General features: G+C 34.8%; 1 protein-coding gene across 1 annotated transcript in view; it reads left to right on the forward strand.

Moving 5' to 3' along the window:
- Positions 1–1,509: 1,509 nt before the first annotated feature.
- The window catches only part of cpne4a (copine IVa), a 120,261-nt gene continuing 98,873 nt past the window's right edge, over positions 1,510–22,897 (forward strand). Inside the window, exon 1 of the mRNA XM_056475517.1 lies at positions 1,510–1,654. The gene's annotated coding sequence lies outside the window, so the exon portion shown is untranslated. The remainder of the gene's footprint in view (positions 1,655–22,897) is intronic.

Genomic DNA, 22,897 nt, shown 5'->3' on the forward strand with positions numbered 1-22,897 from the left:
AACTAGCAATGCTAGGTTAAGAAATGCAATCCAAACATTTTTTTCTTGGTGGGGTAGTTAAAGGGATAACCTACAACATTTGTAACTTCAGTGAAGAACACTTTTACTTTTTTATTGAGTTATTAATACAATGACTATACAATGATTATACAGACTACAGTGTTTTTGTTTTACATTTCATTATTTAATTTCTGTCCCTTAATACGGTTTGACTCTCTGAAAAAAACATTTTCAGAACTTTTTATTTAACTTTTTTCTCTGCTGTATTGTTACTATTCTTGCCATTTGTTTATTATTTTTACTTGACTTGCCGTCAATCTAAATTGATTTTTACACCCAAATATAGGCTAGCTAATCAAGCCATCTGATGAAATTGTATTCATATTGCAGAAATACAAAATATCGCAATGTCAGATGTTCCCAATATCGTGGAGCCCCAGTATGAACGTTTTTTTGAATATGTAATGCCCGTTTTTCTTTTGGAAGCGAAACCTTTTCCCTAAAGCTAACATAAGATGTCGCTGCCTGCAAAGTTACCGTCAACAAATGTTTGAACCGTTCTGAACACGCCGTTGCAGATCACTACCTCAGGTAGGACCTCCGTTATTGTTTTGGTTTGATGCCAGTTTTGAACGACATTTTAAGTTAGGCTACATATTGCCTATAAAGTACACGTTTTACAGCAAAACTCATAATTTGTGAATGAAAAAAAAATATTACAGTTATAGTAATGTACATTTAGCTTAGTGTTTTTAACCATGGGCTGCGCAGTAAAGCCTAATATACTGTATGTGTATTACTAAAGTAGCATAGGCTACAGTATTATTAACTACAGTGAACAGAAAAACGAATAAATACTGTATACATTAGTTTCAACTACAGTAAACTCTGGTTTATTGTAGTACACAATACTAGTTGCAGAAATGTTAGTACAGTTGTTTACTATAGTATTAGTAGGCTATTACCTCTGCAGTTTTATAATTACCACAATAAATAATTCAATTGGTTTACTATAGTTTAAACACCACAGTAAGACCTACTTATTACGGATTGACCACCTTAATGTTTATCTAAAACCTTGCTAGCACAAAGATCACACCATTTTGGATGGAATGATATTATGGCGCGTTATCTTAAAAGGCTTGTAAGATGCACGATTGTTTACATGCTAATGTGGGGTAAAACGACTTAGGCTGATTCAGTGGTCTAGTTTTATTATTTTTTAACCAATCAACCTGGAAAGCCATAATAGTTTAGGTTGGCTTAAACATTTTAGCAAGTATATTCAAAGTCCCTTAATAGTCTTTGGTATATTTAATATATGGTGCGTAATTTAAACACTTAAAACGTACATTACAAAATATTATTCGTGTATGCATACGTTGCACATTTATTTAATTAGTAACTAACAAAAAGTTTTACCTGTAGTTCCTCCCCTCAAAATCCGCGTACCCGCTGAAGGAGTGAAGCGCGTGAAGGGGAGGGACCCGCGCTCCACATGAACGCGCTGTACTTTACTTTCACTCATCTGCACAGCGGGTTGAGGATGGAGCTCGACTCTCTGGATGGAGCATATTTCTGTCCAGTGCTCTGTGTGTGATGACAAGCAGCGAAGCAACAATTTGCCTGGATTTAATTTTCATGTTCGTTAAAGGTGAGTACCGCTCTCTCATCTGTCACTGCAGTCGCGCTCCTCAGCGCAGGTGCTTCTTACCGGCGCGCGCTTTTATTTGCGCCGTAATCACTTTAAAGTAAAAAAGGACGGCGTTTTTGTAATTAATTCGCTGCTTTAGAGAAATTAATGAGATGCACTTGTCGGCTTCAGGTGCACTATTGTATGGTTTTATGCTTATGAAGTTTTTAATATGTTATGTGTTGTATTCGGTGCAGTTACATGGCTTGCATGATCACTGTTTCATTGAACTTTGTATTAATTAATTTTAAAAACTAAATGTGCTATATGATTAACAGGAGAAAAACCCATGTTGATTCAACTTTATTAGCCCATACATCCTTTAATCTGTTAAAGTGCACACCTGACTTGGACATAAAACATAGAAAAAAACAGGATGCTTTTAAATTGCATGTTATTTATAGGTACTGTAGGCTATGACTTAGTTTTATTGTAAAATTGTTACCTACAATTTCTTGCTCAGCCTTCATTTATAAAGACGCTATTCCTTCAGTGTCCAGATGAGGGAGAACAATTAAAGCAGGTGATGTGCATGATTGAGACCATCCAGAGTTTAATATACGGTCACGTAACTAGATAGATGTTGAATTATTTGTAATCATCAAAATGATCATAAATTCATCATTAGATCAATATTATTAATTAACATTGATGGAAAATATTGATCTTGCAGGACTTTACTGTAAAAATACAGTAACTGTATTACAACACTTTGGTAACTGTATCTTTAATTATGATATAATGTTACTGTACTAATTAAAAATTATACTGGTAATAACGTGACATCATGACGAAACGTTCAAATTCTTTAAAATAGACATTTTTGCATCACTATTTAAATGTTTGTGGGCAGTAATACTTTTATTCAATAAGAATGCAGTAAATTGCAAAAAAAAAAAAAAAATTACAACAAAATTATGTTTTTAAGGGTTTTATATATATAAAAATGCTGATTTTAAAACATTGTATTTATTCAAGGAACCATGAAAAGAATATTATGTTTCCCCCCCAAAAAAAAAGCCACTTATCTGTGATTAACACTGATGATAAGTCATTAAAATACTTATAATAACTTAAATAACCACCAAATCACGATATTACACTGTAAATTATGGTAACTGGCCATTCCTAACTTAAATTGATAGTTAACCCAAAAATGAAATTTACTCCAATCTGACTAACCCTCAAGTGGTTTCAAACCTTTATGAGTTTCCACAAAAGAAGATATTTTGAAGAAAGCTAAAAATTGGTAACCATTTACTTGCATAGTATTAAATAGTAGGGAAGTTAGTGGTTACAGCTTGCCAACATTATTCAAAATATCTACTTTTGTGTTTAACAGAAGAAAGTCATAAAGGTTTGAAAGAAGGGTGAGGAAATGATGACAATTGTCATTTTTGGGTGAACTGTTTCTTTAAAGCGTTATTTCTATCCCCTTAACTCCTTTTATTTGTTAGATCAACCTTATTAATTAACATTGAATGAAAATATTGATCTGGCAGGACATTTCACAAGCATTTTGGTTACTGTATCTTTAATTATGATATAATGTTATTCTACCATAAAAATGTTCTGTAATAATGTGACATCATGATGAAAAGTTCAAATTTCACAATAATATTACAAGTATAATTGTTTAAAATAGCCATTTTTGCATCACAGTTCAAATGTTTGTTGTCAGTAGTTTTTTCTAATACTTTTATTCAATAAGAGTGCAGTAAATTGATGAAAAAAGTGACAACAAAAACAAATTTTTAAGGTTTTATATAAAAAAGCTGATCATTTAAACATTCTAATTATAAAAAAATCCTAAAAAATGGTTTCCTCCCAAAAAGTAAGCCATAAATCTGTGTTTAACACTGATAATAAGCAGTTTCTTGACCACACCATAAAGTATGGTAACCTGCCATTCCTACCTTGATAGGACAGTTAACCCACAAATGAAATTTACTTAAAACTGACTAACCCTGGTTCCAAACCAAAAGACTTTCCACAAAAGAAGATATTTTGAAGAAAGTTGAAAACCGGTAATCATTTACTTGCATAGTATTGAAAACAAATACTATGGAAGTAATTGATTACAGGTTCCCAACATTTTTCAAAATATCTACTTTTGGGTTTAACAGAAGAAAGTCATAAAGGTTTGAAAGAAGGGTGAGGAAATGATGACAATTTTCATTTTGGGCGAACTGTTTCTTTAAAGAGCTATTTCTATCCCCTTAACCCCTTCTTTTGTTTGTTAGATCAACATTATTAATTAAAATTGAATGAAAATATCGATCTGGCAGGACTTTACTGTAAAAATACAGTGACCATATTACAAGCATTTTGGTTACTGTATCTTTAATTATGATATAATGTTACTCTACCAATTAAAATGTTCTGTAATAAAGTGACATCATGACGAAAAGTTCAAATTTCACAATAAAAGTACATGTATTATTTAAAAAAAAATGCTCAGTAGTTTTTTTCTAACACTTTTATTCAATAAGAGTGCAGTAAATTGATGCAAAAAGTGACAACAAAATGATATTTTTAGGGTTTAATATAAAAAAGCTGATCATTTAAACATTCTATTTACAAGAATCCTTAAAAAAAAAAGGTTTCCCCCAGAAAAACAAGCCATACATCTGTGTTTAACACTGATAATAAGTAGTTACTTGACCACCAAATCAAAACATCACACCGTAAAGTATGGTAACATGCCATTCCTACCTTGATGGGATAGTTAACCCACAAATGAAATTTACTCTAAACTGACTAACCCTCAAGTGATTGAAAATCTTTATGAGTTTCCTCAAAAGAAGATATTTTTTAGAAAGAAGAAAACCGGTAACCATTTACTTGCAAAGTATTAAAAACGGATACTATGGAAGTCATTGATTACAGGTTCCCAACATTTTTCAAAATAACTTGTTAACCAAAATTCGGCAGAGGGACCACTCCTCACTTTGCCTCCTTAACCAATCACGTACTCCCTAAAACTTAATTACCAGCTTTCTAGCACTGTTCTTCTCATTCTCTCGAAACCCACTCTCCCTCTCTCTATTTTCTTGCTTCCCATTAACAATCCTTATAACCCTCTCTTCCCTCCTAAGTTGAGTCGGGGGGTCCTAATTACTCTACCAAAATATTACAGAGACGGTACCCCCACTCTAAGTCTCTGGCCATCATCGCTGGACTCCCGATCAACCTACCTACCTGTTCACTATTTATTCGCTTACTTCCATTCCCCTTTGTCCCACTGTTCCCTTATCACCTCTTTTCATGCCTACTAGGGTTGGGCGATGTCGACCGATTTGGCATCGTACAATGTCTAATGTAAAACATTGTGATAGACGATGGCATTGTCGTCATAGTGAATTAATTATCATGAATAATTAATTAATTCATAACGAATTAATTATTTGTAGCCTAAATAAAGATAAGTTACACACAAATTACCATCTGTCAATCACTTTTTCCGCGGGACTCTGGCATGAGTATGCAGAGTGATCTGTGTCCTTTAACGGCGTCGACAAACTTGGTTGGTAATAAAGGTGCACAACCAACAGTATCTGAGGTTTTCGCTAAAATTACGAAGTACAAGCGTGTAAGTGAACGATTGAAGCAGTGTACTGACACTGTGACACGTTACCTGATAGATTCAAAAGACAGAAGAGTCGTTAGATAGAGACAAGATTAATTAAATATCACGTTTAACAACTATAGTGAGACGTGATCCAGCGGTACATCCTTGATAAACTGTCCAACGTGCACCGCTCTCTGGATCTCAGACGAGCGCATGACAGTTATTTCTATCCCCTTAACTCCTTTTCTTTGTTTTGTTTGTATAAATTCATGTATTATGTTGATTAAGTGATAATAATGTCTGCTAAAGATTCATCTTTGCCACCACAGGAATAAATTACACCTTAAAATATAGAAAATCAGAAGAGGGTTATTTTAAAATATGATAATATTAATGTTTTAGTAATAAAAAAAAAATGCTTGACCAAGTTTTTTGCTAACCACCTCTAAATGATACATTTTATTGAAGTTAACCAGCAGGTTTTACTCATTTTTAGTGTATTGTCACACACTGGTGTTGAAAAGAGTGAGTCTTTGTTGTAGTGTGTTTCACTTAGCGGTTTTGTGGATTCAGTTTTCATTTGTAGCATTACTGTCTTAATCCATTATCTCATATATTTTTTAGAGTATTGTTCGATCTCTTAAACAGCATTTGAGTTCTGGACTGACCTATACAGTATTCCATCTCTATTAGATCATTACTTACAGTTCCACTGGTGACTTGTGTGTCACAAGCTTTTACTGCTCCTCCATTTATAGATTGTGTTCTGTCCCAACTAATTAGCCAACTTCCTAAAGAATAATGAGCTGATTCGTTTTCAATAGCTGCCTGTGGTCTTGTTCTCATCCTCATGAAATCGAGCAGGCTGATGAGATGACGGCGTGCGAGTGAATAATTGGTTTGTTGTAAATGACTGGAAATAGGGCTAAATGAGCTGAGATGGCAGGATGGAAGACTGTGGTGAGATTCCAGTCGACTGCATCACTCATTCTCTGTTGAGAGCCATTATTGGTGTTTGTCAAATTAGGCACACTGGAAACTAGGAGAGGAAATTACCTGCTGAGATGGGAGAGAAAAAATGTGGTTATCACGTCGAGAGAAAGGCGTAACACGGTAATGGGTTTCACAGGTTGCGTCTGACATGGCACTCCTGATTATGTTTGTTTTTAGTGTTAAGTGAAATGATGCTGAATGCTTGGTACTTAACAATAATGTGTTGACAGCAGGTCATTAGGAGACAAGAGAACGCTTAAAACCTAATCAAACTTCACTGAAGTAAAAACAACTCTATCTTTTGTCACATGTTTAAAAGTTTGTGCTTGTAAGATTTTCATTTATGATTTTGAATTTTGCTAAATTTTCTGTGGGCGTCACAGTGGCACAGTGGGTAGTATGATCGCCTCACAGCAAGAGGGTTACTGGTTCGAGCCCTGGCTGGGTCAGTTGTCATTTCTGTATGGTGTTTGCATGTTCTCCCTGTGTTGACGTGGGTTTCCTCTCGGTGCTCCGATTTCCCCGACAGTCCAAAGACACGTGATAGGTGAATTGAGTAAGCTAAATTGGCTGGAGTGTGAATGTAAGAGTGTATGGGTGTTTCCCAGTTGCGGCTGGAAGGGCATCTTCTGTGTAAACACACATGCTGGATAAGTTAGTGGTTCATTTGGCTGTGGCGACCCCAGATTAATAAAGGGACTAAGCCGAAAAAAAAAAATGAATGAATGAAAATGTTCTGTATTATTACTCCTCAGTATTACTCCTCACTATCAGTATCACAAAGCATTCTCTAATATGCTGCTTTGGGGATCAAGAAGCATTTATCATTTCTCCAAAAAATGCTGAATTGTCATAACTCAATTTTGGGTTAAATATAGACTAATCCAATGTTGGGTTAATTTTTAAAATGACATTCATTTGACAGTTTTTACCTCAACCATTGGTTTGTCCATATTTGACCCAACGTTGGGTTATGACAACAAAGCATTAGAGTGTACAAATTAAATTTTTTTTTTGTGAAAACCAAAATGCATTTTATTTTTAAGATTCTTTAACAATATTCAACAAACAGGAATGGTGAGGATGAGGTCTCTGTTAAAGGGCACCTATGATGAAAATCATCATTTGTAAGCTGTTTGTACAGAACTGTGTGTAGGTATAGTGTATCCACAGTCATATTTTGGTGATATAAAGCCAATAAGTCTCTTTTTTTATTTCCTGTTGTTAAAATAAGATCCAAATCCCTCCCATTTTGAGGCTAACCGCAACATGACATAGGAGTGCTGTTTCCCTGCCCACCGAATTGAGTGACAGCCGTGTACAAGACAGGATGTGCGCAAAGCAACTGGGATTAAAAGATTTGTTCAACTCTCTGTGATCATCAATCATCATCAAATGTGATCAAGAATGAGTTTTACAAGTTTTAAACGTTTTTAAAACAGAGCGTATTTGTATTGAATTACAGGAATTTTACCATCTTTATCACCACAGCTTTAGAGTGCACATGCACATTAGCTTTAACTTTATTAGTGATTCCAAATATGTAATGTAATCGTAAGCTTGGCAAGCAACTTTGGAGAGTTTGATGTTTCCCCGTTCAGACAAAATGCCCGAGCAAACTGCCCGAGAGGCATTTCAAAGATGGCCGCTGAGTGAAATGACTTCCCTTAAAGAGAGTTTGGTTTGACATCAAAGAACTTTTTCAAGGCAAACACAGCTATAATCTAATGAATCATTTAGTCCATCCAAACCTTTTCAAATCCTCCAAAAAAGAAAAAAATGTGAATTAGACGCGTTTCCATCAAATTATTAGAGCAGCTGACTGTAGTATTGATTACCTAGTAACTAACAGTAAACAATGAAAGTATAATGCAGATGATTAGTCACATGGGTGTATTATAGGCTGTCAAAGATAATTCAGCAAATGCATTTGCATCTTCTATTATGTACATTAATCCTTTTTCAAACAAGTCCAAAACCACCCCAAGAGCGCATTAAAGCTTTTTGCAAATTAAGAAAAAAAAAATCAAAAACAACAAACAATTTTAAAAAATTGGTATTGCCATTACATTTCTCATGCAGTACTTTAAAATATGCATTAACACAGGGTGATGGAAACCAAGCTATTGACTTAAATGGTTTGTTCAAAAACAGATTAAATATTAATGAAACGCTTAAGTGTTTCACTGAGATGTGCAAATGATTTGCTTTGACTTTTTTGCTCTGGAACAGATTTTATTGGCAAAACAGAACCCCCCCAAAATAGTATGTTTAAAATGTAACTTGCTCAGTATTACTTCCACTTATTCGATCTGTTTTGTAACATCAATACCACATTTGTGATTGTGCTCAAGTGCTGATATTTGGGAAAACAAATCTCTGACAACTAGGAAAGTTGTGAAAATGTGATATTTCCTAACATCAACATTTTGTGAAGTGAGTTACTGTCTAATGTTAGCTCACATTTTGTTATAAAAACAATTACAGTAGATGATAAATGTCGTACGCCCCATTTGAATTATTTTTTTGTTTGTGTAAATGTAAATATCTGTAATATGATGTGTAACCAATTGCACTAAAACAATGAAGTTGTAGGGAATCTGATCAAATGAATGAAAAGATCTACTAAATACATAAACGATGGTCACACTTTACAATAATCTTCATTAGATAATGTTAGTTAATGTATTTAACATGAAATAGTAATAAATAATACCTGTACAGCATTTACTAATTAAAATTCAACATGTAATGCTTATTAAATCCAAATTCATGCTTGCTACCAGTGCTGGAAAGAGTACTGAAAATCATACTTGGGTAAAAGTACCATTACTTGCCTTAAAAATGTAGTAAAAGAAGAGTAAAAGTACCTGTTGGAAATATTACTCAAAGTATGACTATAAAGACCTTTTCAAAAGTATTCAAGAGTAGTGGGTAGCGAATATTATGCTGCAAAAAGCTGATGCATTTACATCTAATTTGTGGATGTGTGTAAACGTAACATTCTGTAGTACATTTAGTTATTGCCCAGCAGGCACACAACGTCATAAGACATTAATATTAGGTTAGATTTACGTTGTGATGTCAGGTGACCAAAATTCAGTGTCTAGTCAGCGTCTAAGGACAACCTTATTTTGACATCCATTAAATTATCAAATGTCGTTGATATTTGGTTGATTTTAGGCTGTGTTAGAAAGTGACCAGAATCCAACTTCGAGCCAACATCTTAAACCAATGTTATATTGAGGTCAAATACTGACACTTATTCGTCAGGTATGACAACCAAAATCCAACGTCTGATGGACGTCATAGTTGTAACATCCACACAACGTCAAGCTGTAACATCATTAGAAATTGATATTTTATTGATTTTAGGTTGGATGTTCGACATTGATGTTGGCCTAACGCTGGGTTCTGGTGATGTCAACCCGATTTTCATTTCCAAACAAAATGCAACATCCCCACGACATTGAGCTACAAAATCAATCTGACGTCATGTTGACGTCTTGTGCCTGCTGGGTGTTTAAGGCCATTTTGGTCGTCATACAGTAAACATCTGTCATCCTCTCATCAGTGAAATGCATCTAAACAGTCTCTGGGTCCATGTGTGTAAAGATTTTGGACATCTACTTTGACACTTTTAATGCTTCCAAACAGTTTGCTGCAATTATAAATCACCCATGTCTTGAGGTAGTACATTATGATGCGATTTACCTTCTATGTGCAATTTGATTGGACAGGAATCACAGGACTGATTTTTCTAATCCTCATAGACAAGAAAAAATAAAGTAGTGACTGCAGGTAGAAAGAAAGTAGTTGAGTAAAAGTACCAATACTGCACTAAAAATGTACTCAAGGGAAAGTAAAAATACACATTTTAATGTGTATGTTAAAGTTAATGTTCTGTGAGTTAATAAGAACTATGAACAGCTTATTTCCATTAACTAACAGCAAAGAAGATTAAATATTGTGATAAATTTATTATTTATTTTTTGTTCATGTTAGTAAATATTAACTCCATACAACCTTCTTATAAAGTGTTACCCTAATATAAAGTATTGAAAGGTATAACTTCTTATATGGTTAGAATTGTGCATTTATTTTGTATCATTACTGATTTTTAAAGGCACATTTTTGTAGTACACGCAGTAACATTTTATCCATCTGGCAAACATGGCATGATTTGCATGTATTATTTTTATTGCTTCTTGACAAAATCCTATAAACTCTAACAAGCCATATTTTCTGACTCTAATGTAAGAATAATCAAAGGCACCAGGCTCCGGAGACGCTCGTGGCCTCTGCCTCGGCACAAATGATTAAGCACCCAGAGCCTGTTCCTGCTGGAAACAAACAGAGCGGGCTTCACCTCACACATACTGCTTCATTTATCAACACAGCTGATTTTTTAACACTGAGATCATTAGAAAGGGTTCAAACTGAATGCTTTGCGCTGTTTCTAAACCCATTACTCACAGCACAGAGAAACTGACTGTGGAAGAAAAAGCCCACATAATTCAAAGAGTGAAACACAGATCTCCTCAATCTTGATGAGTTCAACAGGCTGAATAACTTTAATCCACATTCCTGAATCTGTTTCCTAGAGTATTTTACTATAACAACTGTCATGTTGTAGGCTGGTGCATGCACTTAAAGGGGACCTATTATGCAAAAATCACTTTTATAAGGGGTTTAAACACAAGTGTGGAGCAACAGTCTGTGAATATAACCAGCATATAATGGTAAAAATTTATTATATTATAATCAAACTTCATTAAAACAGTCTGCAGAAACACTTTGATTGACATTCTCCCTTTGTACGTGTCATCAGAGTGGGAAAGCGTGCTCATTAGTGACGATCTCGCCCTCATTAGCATAAACATTGAGAAGCAAGCCGTCTGCCATTAGAGTGTTCACAAAGTAATGTCAGCAACTAAGAGGCATTATAACTGTTTCAGGATGTTTCAGGATGAACACTAGTCTCCATAGACTACCTACTTCTGAGACACTTCATTTGACATTTTCAGTTTTTCAGAGATAACTTTAGCCCTGTTTTGAATCTGTCACTATGCTGACGCACACGCATTTATAGCTCCTCCCTCTTTTTAAAAGAGCACAATCTCATTTGAATTTAAAGCCACAGTCACCAAAATGGCATTGTTTGGATAAAAGTCTAAAAGGGGCAGATTCAAAGACTTTTAAAACAATGATTTATGGGTTTTTTTGAGCTAAAACTTCACATATACATACTCACGGACAATCAGAGACTTATTTTACATCTTGTAAAATGGGGCATAATAGGTCCCCTTTAATGTAATCTTCTGATGTCATTAATATTCATAGCTAAGTATATGTAAACAGGGATTCTACAGCACACCAAAGTGCACAAATGTTTAAGAATTATTTACAGAGGTTTATAAAATATATTGTTTATAGAATGAATTCAATATCTTGTCTTGGCTCATTTTTAATTCTTTCTTTTAGTAAAATCAGACAGCAGGATTGCACTGCTACAAAAGTAATAATTTTCAAGTAAGTGCTGCCCTTTTTAACTCAAATGACTCTGAAAAACATTCAAAAGGTTTAAAAAAACATTAAACCACACAACATTTAAAAAATGTGACTTATTTTTTATTTTTAATTCATCATTATAAAGTAAATAAACAACATATACAGGCAAAAGAGAATGAATACCTGTGGAGCCTGATGATACACTGAAGTCTGATGAACACGTAAATAAATAATGTAAATAATATCCATTAATAGATAGTTGACCACGCTTCATGATCCACTTGAGTATTACATCAAGATATGATTTCGAATATCTTTATGGGACCTTGATCTCTGCTCTGTCGACATTTGGTGTTGAAAATGTAACATGCAAAGAAAAAAGTAATATAAACAGTGCTTTCTGGGGAGTTTTCTAATACAGATATTGGATAGTCAAATGTAAAATAACACTGTTAAGTCTGCATTGTGTAAATAAATAAATACAGTTAATCTTTGTTAAACCTCCAAACATCATAATTTCTTATGCCCGAATGCTCTAAACTCTCTTAAAATGCTCACACAGTCACAGGTCTTAAAATTGGATTGCAAATGAGAAACTTTTACTCTATTATAGTTAAACGTTGCAGTGACTCAACAAATCATGTGCTCTAACCTGTGGCTCCTGGTCAACTATAATCCATCCATCCATCCATCCATCCATCCATCCATCCATTCATATGTGTCTGTACAATTTGAGAGCATAAATTAAAAAAAAAAAAGACGAATTATAAACTACAGGAAAGTATTAACTTGTCTTGGCAAGAAATAAAACATTGTTTACAACAAAAATGTCTTTAATCCACAGCCTTGGCACATTTGTGTATACAATAGGTTGCAGTATCTGACAAGTTCGTAGCATTCTGATGAATTTTGCAGCCACTTTTATTATGGCACAAGATCAATTGATTGTTTCACTTTATACAACCTGTGTATCATCAGGAACCAATGTTATTAATTTTGTTTTGACTATATATAACTTGCAATTCAGGAATCACTAAAGACCACAGTTTCAGCTAAAAACCTTCTTTAGTTTTCCTCTGCAGAAAAAAAATCACCTAGATTTTGGATGGCCTCGGGCTGTGTAAATGAGCAGATTTTAATTATTAGGTGAATCAGCACCCTTTAAGCGACCCTTGAAGTGAAAATAAAGAAGGCTGTGCACATGAGATACTGAATTACAATGCCGTCAAAGAGTTTTGTATTTTGATAATATTATAGTTTTCATACATTCAATTGCAAAGGGAAGAAACTTACGCAAACTATCTCGAGGAAATGGTTTATATCCATTCTGACAGCTTCCCTGTGGAGACGCTCTATATAGGAGGGTTTGAGAGAAGGCAATCTGCCTTTTGTTTATACCCGTTTATGATTTTTTAGCACAACTGAAGAATTTCTGCCTGTAACTGTGACCGCATCTCAAGAAACTCATAATAACGTGACAGTAAGAGTCAGGTGGTTGGAGTTACCTGTCAGTGTAATCCAAATCAGCTCATCATTTGCTGAATAGCAGTTGCCAAGCTAGCCCTTTAATATACTGTGTTTATTTGTTTACTTGCTGCTTGATATTTCTATTGTATGACAAGCCTACAGAATGTGTTGCTGCCAGGTACTTGCTTGTAAAATACTTGTCAAGGGATATAACTAGTACGGCAAGCAGCAAATAACCGTTCGGAAGTGCATGCTTGCCATCTGTTTACCTTGGCAGTTTTACATATAAAAACCAAAGCTCTGTTTTAACTCGCACTGCACAAGAGCATCTGCTAAATCCCATAAAGCAAATTAAAATTCAAGTCTTTGTTTACTCGGTTATGCTCGCAGAAACACATAAAAAGGACAGTTTTAGCATTTCTTAACACTGATGGTGATACAATGAGAGTGAACTCAGGCAGTCAAGCTTATAAAATGATGTAGAAACACCATATTACTTGTCCATACAACTCTTGAATTTTTTAAATGATTTGTTGTGTGTTTTTCATTGAGGAAAAGTGGAGATTACAAGTTTGGAATGACATTAGGGTACATACTTTAAATACTTTACAGTAATAATCTGTTTTAACCACACACACAAAACAGACATTATAACCATCTTTTTTTTCTCTGATCTGCATTGTGTATGTATATCTGAGTGAAGCTGATCCTTGAATGAGAAAATAGTGTAGGGCAGAACTTGACTGGGTTGTTGAATCATTGCTGTTTGTTTTGAGATAACTAGCCAATTCCTTTCGTGTTCAATAAAAAAGGTCAGGAGAGGGTTTTTTCAATGTCAAAAATATTAGTAAATTAATAATTTGAGGACAGAGCTCTGGGTTACATTACCCCAATGCAATACAATAATTACATTCAGGAGGTTCACAACTTACATTTCCCTGACTCCAGGCTACATACACAACTGATATTAACAGGTGGAGTTTTAGTGTAATGTCACTTATCAGTCATCCTGCTGTCCTTTGGCTGTTGCACCCAAGCATACTTCCTCTTTCTGCAACCCTTCTCTGCATACCAGTCCAGTTAACTTCTTAAAGCATCCAGCTCCTTGTGACATGTCTAGACAGTTCCTTCTAAAAAGTATGCCATATAATTAGAAGGAAGAAGTATGTTTGGTTAATATGCGGTATCATACAAAAGGAAAAGATTGATTAATTTGTTTTTAGTTTTTTTCTAATAAAAAAATAAAGAGACAAAAGTAAAAAAATAAATAAATTCCCTTTTCCCCACATTTGCTATTGGTTGACCTCATAAACATATTATCAGATGCATCATTATTAGAAAATATGCAAAATATTGCATATTTTTTTACATACACATGCCCTCATAACCTTTAATCAAAATTACTTTTCCTCCCTCTCTCTCTGATAATACGAAAGGGAGGGAACATTATTTTGATTAAAGGTTATGAGGGCACGTATATGTAAAAATGATGCAATGTGTAATATTTCTTTTTTATTTGATTGTGTTATTCAAAATGTTTATATGATTGTAGCTCTTTCCCTTTAAAGGAGTAGCTCACCCAAAAATGAAAATTACCCCATAATGTACTCAACCTACCTTGGTGTATTTGTCTTTCTGATGATGAACACAGTCAGAGTAGTTTTATATTCTATCTTGGTTCTTTCCTGTTGTTCAATGGTAGTGGCTGTTTTTCAATCTTTCAAGTCCATAAATTCCTTGTAAAACTCAGTTGTACGCTGCCAGGGGGTTAACACATGTCTTATGAAGTGGATCAATTTTTCTTTTGTTACAAAAATATTTCTAATGGTGGCTCAGTGGTTAGCACTGTCACCACACAGCAAGAAGATTGCTAGTTCAAATCCCGGCTGGGCCAGTTAGCATTTCTCCCTGTGTTTGATGGGTTTCCTCCAGGTGCTCCGGTGTCACCCACAATCCAGAGACATGCGTTATAGGTGAATTGACTAAATTGGCCGTACTGTATGAGTGTTTGTGAATGAGTGTGTATGAGTGTTTCCCAGTACTGGGTTGCGGCTGGAAGGGCATCCACTGCGTAAAACATCTGCCGGAATAGTTGGTGATTCATTCCACTGGCAACATTTGAAATGAATTAAATATTTCTAATTTAAAAATTTAAAACTAAAATCAAGGACTTCTAGCAGCTGCCGCATGCAAGTTTACAAAAACGTCTTGACTGACCTCAACCTCGAGTAAGAGTGTAAACTGTGTAATGCTTTACAGGTACGACAGGTACAGGTCGGTGCTAAACAAACTGATTGCTAAGTGGTTCCCACATTTATTTCCAAAGCTTCTGCAATGGATGCGTCTTATGCCATGCATCAAAGGTTGAGCCAGAAATCAGCTAGGAAATTGTCAAGAACACACATTCAACAGCCATAAAAAGTCAGTGATTTGAGTTCAAAATGTAAAAATTTGAAATATGTTTGTAAAAGAACACACATTGATCCACTTTATAGGACATGCGTTAAACCCCTGGCTGTGTATGGCTAGTTGTGGTTAGTTTTCCAACAGATTTATGTACTTTTGGAGGCTTCGAAAATAGCCATTATCCAACACCATTATACAGCATGGAAGAGTCAGAATAGTAAAAGTAAAACCACTTTATGACCACTTTAAGAGCATGCACCCTTTTTTGTGTTGTTGCTTTTTTTATGTTGTTGCATTAAACATGAGCCCTGCATGTACTGTGCATCCAGAAAGTATTCATAGCGTTTCACTTTTTCCACACTTTTATATGTTACAGCCTTATTCCAAAATGGATTAAATTCAATTATTTCCTCAAAATTTTACACACAATACCCCATAATGACAATGTGAAAAAAGATTTTTTGAAATTATTTGTAATATTTTTGAAATTTGAAATTTTTGGAGACTAAAATTGAACTCTTTGGAATGAATGCCAGGCATTACGTTTGGAGAACACCAGGCACCGCTCATCACCAGGCTAATACCATCCCTACAGTGAAGCATGGTGGTGGCAGCATCATGCTGAGGGGATGTTTTTCAGCAGCAGGAACTGGAAGACTAGTCAGGACAGAGGGAAAGATGAATGCAGCAATGCACAGAGACATACCGAATGAAAACCTGCTTCAGAGTGCGCTTGACCTCAGACTGGGGCGATGCTTCATCTTCCAGCAGGACAATGACACAAAGCACACCCCCAAAATATCAATGGAGTGGCTTCACAACAACTCGGCTGATTGTCCTTGAGTGGCCCAGCCAGAGCCCAGACCTAAATCCTATTTAGCCCAGACCTAAATCCTAACATCTCTGGAGAGATCAGAAAATGTCTGTACACCGTCGCTTCCCATCCAACCTGATAGAGCTTGAGAGGTACTACAAAGAGGAATGGGCAAAAATTCCCCAAGACAGGTGTGCCAAGCTCGTGGCATCAAATTCAAAAATACTTGAGGGTGTAATTGCTGTCAAAGGTGCATCAACCAAGTATTGAGTAAAGGCTGTGAATACTAATGTACATGTGATTTTTCAGGTTTTTTAGTTTTAATAAATTTGCAACAATTTCAAAAAAATCTTTTCTCATATTGTCATTATGGGTTATTGTGTGTAGAATTTTGAAGAAATAAATGAATTTAATTCATTTTGGAATAAGGCTGTAACAAAAAAATGTGGAAAAAATTAAGCGCTATGAATCCTTTCCGGATGCACTGTATGATGAGGGTAATGTACTGTTGCTCCATGTATTTTTATTTATTTCAGTAACGTTAACCCTGTGTGCGACATTTTGTTTGTAAAGGACAGTATACCCATTTCCTAGACAATTGAATACCACTGAGGGAAATTGTCTTTGCAAACTTTGTTTGTTTGAGGGCTGTCCATACTAACATCTACGCTTTCCCCAACCCTGAACCCAACCATCATCGTTATTAATGTCTACACCTTCCCCAAACCTAAACCCAACCCTCATAGTAATTAACCTCTACATCTACCCCAACCATCATAGTTGTTAATGTCTAGACCTTCCCCAACCCCAAACCCAACCATCAGTTATGAACGTCTACCCCAAACCTAAACCCAACCATCACAGTGTAAAATGTAAAAACAGATCTGCATCTGGAGTCTTCTCTATTAGTACAGCTGATTAACCAAGTGGATAGATGATAACAGCCTAGTAGGAGCAGAAGGCCCCTACTGGCCTATATCTATCAGCTGATAACCACTGACATCACCCATTCAATCGAGTGATAACATTGGAATCGGGTGAAAATGACAACAGCCAATCTGAATTTCATTGTATTGTTAAACTGAAATTTATGGTATTTTCAAGTCTAAATGTTTTGATTTATTAATATTTTATTAGCTCTGAAAAATATCTATACTCTGTTTATTTTAGTGTGATCATTAATTAAATAAACGATTTTTAAAATTGTTGATAAAATACCATTTAAAGTTAGTTATATCATAAGAAATATCATTATTGCATCACTCAACAACAATATCGCACATTGCATATTATCATGCAGCCTTGAAAGAGAGTAGTATACACAGAAAAAGCCATGCGGGTGAATAAATTACAAGGTATTTTTCATATTTGGGCAAACTATTCCCTTAAGTACACACTATTAAACCTCTGTCTTTTTGTCAGATTTTCATATACTACTTTGCTTCCAATTAAAGTTGGTCATGTTGTGTTTGCCAGCCATCTGGATGGTTTGGTGCATAGCATATAATGCTTTAACAAAGACTCGACATGAGGACTCTTCAACGAATTCATTAATTCTTGTCCTTACAAACACCTGAATATCTAGCACTGAGGTTTTGTCTGTTGGTGGGTTTTTGTGGCCCAGTAGGGCATCAGAGCCATAATTGTAGTGATCACAGCCCCATATATTTCTGCCAAAGCGAATGAAAGCCAGATGGATTGTGTGGCAGAAATTGAGTCATTTCTATGTGGATTCCAAGAAGCTGTGTTCAAAAATCCACCATGTTCCTCAGTTTCTTTTCCACTCCACTCCAAAAAAAAAAAAAAAAAAAATCCATGATGCATGAAACATTTTGGCTGCCTTTGCTTTATCCGCCAGGATGCTGTATAGAAATGTTGCAGAAAGCAGGAGGCCTATTAAACTAACATTGTCAGATCGGTGGACAGCATCGGCTCCGTGATTATAGCTGTTGTCGCAGGGAGTTCCTCAAATCCTCATTGACTCTCAGCAGCAGTGAAGAGAGTGTATGTACCGGTCTGTCACAGGAGTGCTGCTTACCCACGTCCCGTCAGCTCCACTCTCCTGAGACTGACACTTCAGTGAATACAGAGAGAGTTTTTAGTTCAGCACTGCCTGTATACTCCCAGAATCCTCCAGCAGCCTTTTGTGAATGTGCAGGTCGGTTTTAGTTGTCTATGTAGATTTTTAACCAGTATTGGCCTGGAATTCTCACCTGCCACACGGGAGACCCGGGTCTGGGGCGGCATGGTGGCTTAGTGGTTAGCACTGTTGTCTCATATAAAGCATAAATAGTCCTCACTTTACATTAGGTCACAAAACTGCATGAAGTTGAGTTAATAAAGCATTTATTAACATACAAATTAACTATTAGTATATGCCTGAATAATTAGAATTATAAATGTTAATTGAAATAGTTTGTTTATCATTTATTATTTATCTTAAAAAAACACCAACTACGCTTAACTATTTGGTTTGTAAATTATGCAATACTTAATTTAGTAATGAAAAATAAATCATTACAAAGTATGAAAGTACAAGTATTAAGCACATTATAAATGTGCTTAAAAGTCAAGAATGCATTTGTAATTGTATGTATTTGTATGTATCTGTTGCTCTATTTATAAACTGCTTACTAATGTTTATTAATGTAGAGTTAATGCTTAACATATAATGAATTCACTCTTTGCTAATGTGTAATAGATGATACATAGTGTGTAGTTATTACAAAGTGTTACCAAAATCTATTCGTTCACTTCTACTATTTATACTTTGACTTTGCATTTCAATTCGTATTTAAATTGCACTTGATCTGCAAATTAAAATACATAAAAAATGCTGGGTTACACACAATTACTTTATGTTGTTCCAACACAAATCGATTAAGTTAACTTAATAATTTTTACAAATTCAAGTGGATTCAACTTAAAACAATTAAGTTGACCAAAAAAAACAAAACAAAAACACAAAAGAATTGCATACAAACACACTGACAGTTATAACATTAGGTACCATGGATTGTTATGGGTCAATGATGCTATACCATTCGGCACAAATACATAAATTTCTTCTTTCTCTGAAGGAATTCTGTAAAGGCACAGCTCAGGTGTGTCTCCTCATCGGTTAGTAATGCTAAATCTCATTGCACAAAAATTATCCGGCTTTTTGGCAAAAAAAAAAAGATAGTAATATTTTGCCCGCCAGGGGGGCATTCCCCTAATAGTGTGACGACACGTGAAAACTATTAACAGAGGAATTGAACTAAGTTGGCCATAGTGTATGAGTGTGTGTGAATGAGAGTGTATAAATGTTTCTTTGCATTGGGGAGTACGTGTTTGTGTTTTCTCAGTGGTAGTTTGCTGCTGGAAGGGTATCCACGGCATAAAACATATGCAAGAGTAATTGATGGTTCATTCTGCTGTGGTGACCTCTGAAAAATCAAGGACAAACCAAAGGAAATGTGAGTGTATTGGCCTGACATACTTTTTTACCTAAAGATGAAGACCTTAATCAACGCATGTTTTGCAAGATTCCTTTTAACGTGAAACAATTTTATTAGACTCTCCAGCTTTTAATGTTTGTAGAAAACAGATTATAAGATTAGGACAGATTATCTGTCAGATAATAATTGTATTAGACTTTGTTGCTTCTTTTTTTAATTTTTGCAGGATGAGAAAAATTTTTACAGTCGGTAATTATGCTGACAGTCATCAGCATTGCATTTACATTTACATTTACATTTAGTGATTTAGCAGACGCTTTTATCCAAAGCGACTTACAAATGAGGACAAGGAAGCAATTTACACAACTAACAAGCATTGCAAGTTCTATTATTACTATTGAATCAAATTTCCAAAAATCTAGTTCACTTTGCAAAGGTTGTAAAGGTGTTTCTAATGCTAATTGTACATCTTTGGGGACATTGTTCCACCTTTACATTGTGGTGCTCCTGGTTAAAAAAACCTGTGTAAAACATATGTTGGATAAGGTGGCAATTCATTCCGCTGTGGCGACCCCTGATGAATAAAGCCAAAGGAAAATGAAATCAATATAGCATAACAAGCAAGCAGTTCTAAAAGGTTTTAGACCAGGGATGTCCAAACTTGGTCCTGGAGGGCTGGTGTCCTGGAGAGTTTAGCTTCAACCATAATAAAACACACTTGAACCAGCTAATCAAGCTCCTACTAGATATACTAGAAATTTCCTGGCAGGTGTGTTGAATCAAGTTGAAGCTAAACTCAGCAGAACACTGGCCCTCCAGTATGGAGTTCGGACATCCCTGTTTTAGACCCCATGTACACCTGTATTTAGCATTATTCACTTGTGATTGGATTTAAAACACATCTTAATGTGTAAACAGGGTCTTAGATATCTTGTTGACTATAAGTTGACATCTACTTACAAAGTTATATGTAGTCATTAAAGAGGACCATCAGAATAGTGGGATCAAATCTAAAAGTGAAACAATATTTAGCAAGCGCTTGATTTGAACTTTGGTATATTTGTCAGATAATGGGTCAATCTAAGCTTTCAAAGAAAATTGAAAAGAGCTTGGGTCATATTTCACCCCAAAATCAAAAGAAGACATTAAATTACATAAATGTAATGTGAAAAATTGACAAAAAGTCATGACAATAATTGTTTTCATGACACTTTAACAAAGTGACTTTAAGTTAATCTAACACTCATCCATCTCTCATGACAATTCGTAACTTTTTGACTTTATGAAATTCTATGAATTCGAACAATCTCATCCATACAATTTAGTATGATTTCCTCATCCCCCAATGATGGTTGGGTTTAGGGGTGGTGTGGGGTGCCATTTTTATACAACTGAACGCATACGAATTTATATGAATAAGCCACTAAAATGATGAAATGTAAAATAGATATATGTTTCCTTGTGAGATCAGGCTGGTTAATCAGGTTTAAATGTTAAACAAATTTGTTATAAAGTTATAAAAAGTTAAACTTAATATTTTTAGTCAGTTTGATTAATGTACACTGAAAAAAATGATGTTTGCTGCTTGTTTAAACTATTTATTTAAAATGAGCTGAATCAACACAATTCTTAAGATTTTTTAGGGGGACAACTTTATTGTTTTTACAAATTTAAGTGAATTGAAAATCAAAAAATAAAGTGAACTTAATCAATTTATGTTGGGACAACACGAAGGCAGCATTTTTTACAGTGTATGTTAAGATGACTAGAATAGTTAAATTGATTCAACCAAAAAATTTAAGGCAGCAAGAATTAGGGATGGGACGATAACCGTTTTCAAGGTATACTGGGGTTTGGAAAAGTCAAGGTTTTAAAACCGCCAAAATTTTCTGTAATACCGCTCCTAAGGTATGAGTTATATTTTATATTTACTTTTTTTTTTTTTTTAGGACAACAGTATCTCCAGCAGAATAAAATATCCAAAGATGCTGTTTTAAATGGTAAAGAAATCTGTGTTTTTGAAACAAATGAAGATAGTAGAAGTCAATGATTCATTTGAATTATTCAGCCTGACATGTTTACTGCTCCGAAATATTTTAAATGTTTCAAAAAATTAAATATATTGTTTTCAAATAGGAAAAAGTTTTGTTTTTTACCCAGACATTTAAAAAGTACATATTTTAGAGCAGTAATCACAATACCGTGGAACCGTGATATTTTTATCCAAGGTTATCACACCATCAGAATCTTATACCGGTACATGCCTAGCAAGAAGACTTTATTTTACAGTGTGAAAATAACTATTGGGACCTTATGATAATGATAATTTGAAAGTAAATATTGAATTTTCATGGTATGCTGCAAAAAAACTAATTATTTTCTTTATACAAAATCACATTTTTATTGAGTAAAGCGTGACATATTTGTTATGATATTCAGCTTACACCTGCACACCCTTTGCAGAGTCAAAGAAAGTTATTGCATTTTTTTTGTCCTTATATGTGATTTGTATTCATAGTGTAGTAGATAGATGGGATGAAGATGGGCGAGTTGAGAAAATAGATTGAAACTCACTTCAGCCGCATGAGCTCCAGAACTCAATATATATCATAGTTTGGCCACTGAGGTTCTACATTTCGTTTAAAGACTATGAAAACTAGTTTTTCTCACACTGATGAATCATGCACAATACAGTCAGAGTTATTTATTTAGAAAACAAATGTGCCCATTCTTATTTAATGTTGTCTTTATAGCCGTAGGGAACCAATAACTGCCACCATTAGATTTTGATGGAGTTTGATTGAATGGCTCAGGTCTTCCTTTTGTATAGTCTAGAGTTCAGTCATAAATGAGGCAGTCAGTCATGGAGCAGGTCCTCAGGGGCTTATGATGAGGTTATTGCCTTCTAAGGAGGTCCTGTCATGTTTTATTGATTTGTTTATTTTAGATATGCTCCTGTGCTTTGTTAATTTTTAGTCTAGTAAAGTTTAGAAGGACACTGA

Source organism: Danio aesculapii, chromosome 16 (genome assembly GCF_903798145.1).
Source record: "Danio aesculapii chromosome 16, fDanAes4.1, whole genome shotgun sequence".
Lineage (NCBI taxonomy): Eukaryota > Metazoa > Chordata > Actinopteri > Cypriniformes > Danionidae > Danio > Danio aesculapii.